This window comes from Sinocyclocheilus anshuiensis, unplaced genomic scaffold, assembly GCF_001515605.1.
Source record: "Sinocyclocheilus anshuiensis isolate Anshui unplaced genomic scaffold, SAMN03320099.WGS_v1.1 scaffold794, whole genome shotgun sequence".
NCBI lineage: Eukaryota > Metazoa > Chordata > Actinopteri > Cypriniformes > Cyprinidae > Sinocyclocheilus > Sinocyclocheilus anshuiensis.
The window spans coordinates 983,326-986,661 of NW_015547683.1; positions in this window are offsets into that span (position 1 = coordinate 983,326).

Here is a 3,336-nt window from a genome sequence, read left to right on the forward strand (position 1 = left end):
TAAATAAAAATATCGGTATCGGGCGAGTACTGGAAAAAGTGGTATCGGAGCATCCCTGGTTACAATCATCCAGGTTTGGACCAAACACCAACCAAACACATTGATTTGATTTTGACGCAATATTTACACTGAAGCTCGCAGGCGGCTATGGTAAGGGGCGTGACATTTCCCGACCAGGCGCCGAGTGCTGCCAATCACAACACACACTGGTCCAGCTAACCAATCACAACACACACTGGTCCCTGTGGCTTCTAAGGTGTTCTGAGTGGTTGTACTGCATGTTACGATGCGGTTGGTTGGGTTATTGTTTTAAAAAAAAAAAAGTTGAGAAAAGCTCAAATGCTCACATCATATTATTATAGTTTAGTTTTTAAATATAGAGTTTGGGTGTTTTCATTGTGACTGGGTTAAGAAAAGTGTATGAATTCACACTGTATATATATATATATATATAATTTTTTTTTTGCAAATTAGTTTTGAAATTTATTTTAAAACTTGCAATAATAGCTGCTTTTTGGAGAAAATCAACCTCCCTATAGCTTACTTCTATTCTCAGTACAGTCACACTATGATGGGATAAGAGGAAGTATTTTACCATTTAAATTGGTAAATTGTGTAATTTGTCCTAAAATGCAATCTCACTGGAAATGTTGCGTTTGGGAGAGTGCACATTTCATCCTGCTGCTACGAGAATTACTGGCTAAAAACAGTTTGGGTAATAATTAATACATAAAGCGGGTTTACTATTGGAATAGTTATTTAATCACGTGTGCTGCAGAATTTGCTGATTCACATGCTTTCAAATCTTTTTCTAATACCTATTCAGGGAGGCATTTACAGATAATTATAGTCAATTAGGATAATCAATTAAAGGTGCTTCTCCTAACCAATGAGGTTCTCTCCTGATAAAATGCTGAATGTTAAGAGCACATACATAGGATTTTTTTTTTCTTTCAAAAATGGCTTTTTATAGTGGGCTGTAATGATTTGTGACAGATATGGCAATGTAGTGTTATTTCACTTTGAAGGATGTGGGAGGTAAAAGATGGAAATGTGCAGATGTTACAGTAAAGATCTTGTCTATTACTTCCATTGGTGTATTTATTCCAGTCGCTAATGTTTTTGACTTGAATAAAACCAGTTCTTTTACATGTTACCACATGAAGCGCATGTTTTAGGTTAACAGACAAAATGGTCTTTCAGTAGAGACGGCAATGATATCAATATTACATTATTACCCTGTTATAACATACTCAATATTTATACATAGTTGTCAGGATTCTTTATATCATATAGCAATCAGACAAGAGGATTACTGTTGATCATCCTCTACCAAAGAATTCACCCTTTAATTTGCAGTGTGATGAGCTGTATCTGTTTGATAGTATACCATTACAAGTGGTTCAAGTGATTGCTCATTAAACATTAATTTCATGCTGAATGGACAAACTGAGTTTAACAAAAGGTGCTCTTTTTTCCAATAATTTCACCATTAACAAGAGATCATAGGTTTTGATGTTTTGGATTCACCTTTCATTGGATTGCATGCGATTGTAGCTTAGTACAGCAGTATGACCTACTTAATCACATCTATTTGCTTGTTTTGAATTCAGTTTAAGGGCATGTTTGAATTCAATATTTTATTTGATAATGATAAATAGTTATAAACCGTAATCATTTCTCTTTTCCTCTCCCATGTACCACCATTTGTTATCCATTAACTTCTTAATGCTCAATTATTACAGAAATATTGTTCCATGATTGTTCCGATCCTGCTTTCTAAATGTGCTTCTGAAATTTCAGGTAGTATTTAAGGTTATGGTGTTTCCTAGTGTTTGATTCTCAGGAAATAGTGCCAGTTGTATCATATTGGTGTCCCCTTGACTTATTACTGAAATTTACAGGATACTGAACATAGTCACATTATTGACGTAGAGAGATAATGGTAACTGTTTACTGTGTTTTATAGAATAAAACATTATTTCTGTTAAAATTTTGCCTCTATTCAAATAAAGATATCATGATTTCATTAGTAGTAGTAGTTTTATCTTAAAAATTATTTTAAGAAAATGGAGAATTTGTCTTTGGCCCTCGCTTTCTGTTGAATTGTGTTATGCTATGACTTTCAACCTTTATGATAATAATGCTTTGCTCTGGCATTATGTTGGTGGGTGTGACATAGAAGTGTTGGTTTGGTTAAGCATGACCACAGAGTTGGCCGAAAATATTTTGAATGTAACTGAGTTGGCACAAAACAAATTTCAATTTATTATAAGGCAGAACAACTGATACTACCAAAATGTACACAACTGACAGAATTCATACACGTAATAACAGAATAAATGACAGAATTCATACACTTTGGGGACAGTTAGTTTTTTTTTTTATATATTTTTAAAAGTTTCTTATGGTTACCAAGGCTGTGTTTATTAAATAATAATAATAATTATTATATATATATATATATATATATATATATATATATATAACAACATATATATACAACACTGTGAAATATAATTATAATTTAAAATAAAGTAACTGTTAATATATTTTACTCCTTACTCCTGTAATGGCAAATCTGATTTGGAGCTGAGGAAACATTTCTTATTCATTATGCTGCTTAATATTTTTGTGGAAACCATGACACATTTTTTTTCAGGATTCTTTGATGAATAGAAAGTTCATAAGAACAGTATTTATTTATAATACAATATAATAACAATATACTGTAAATGTCTGCAAATTTAAATGCTGAACAAAAGTATCAAAAAAGAAGAAAGAAAAAAGATATAATGACCACTAATCAGAATTGTTGGGTAGAATAAAAATTAAAGTAAATTTTCATATATGTGACTTAAAAAAAAAACAGGTGCAAATGGCACAATGTTTCTTGAGGATGGCCCTTTTCTTGAATAAAATATCATTAAGGTATAAAACAGAGATAACCTAATAACATTTTATTTTCCCTGAGTAAATATTTGACGGCTTTGCTTATTATTAAGGCCTGTATTTCACTCACTTCAGATATTTTTATATAGCGCTTATAATGAACAGATAAAGACACAGATACTCCCTGTGGGAGCTTGCCTGTTCTCATTTGGTCTGCGTCTCTTTGCCACAGCGCATAAGAGTAAACATGAGCTAGTGTGTTTTTTAATGAAGTACAGTAGTCGAGGAAGGAAGGGTGGAACAAACTTTTTCTGCTGATGTTGTCTAATGTTTCCACTTCATGGTGGGAATTGTTTCCTTACACTAAAATTGTAGCATGAACTTCAACGATTTTACTTGCAACATGGGTTTACCGAGGCAGTTATTGAATATGTTTGATGGGAT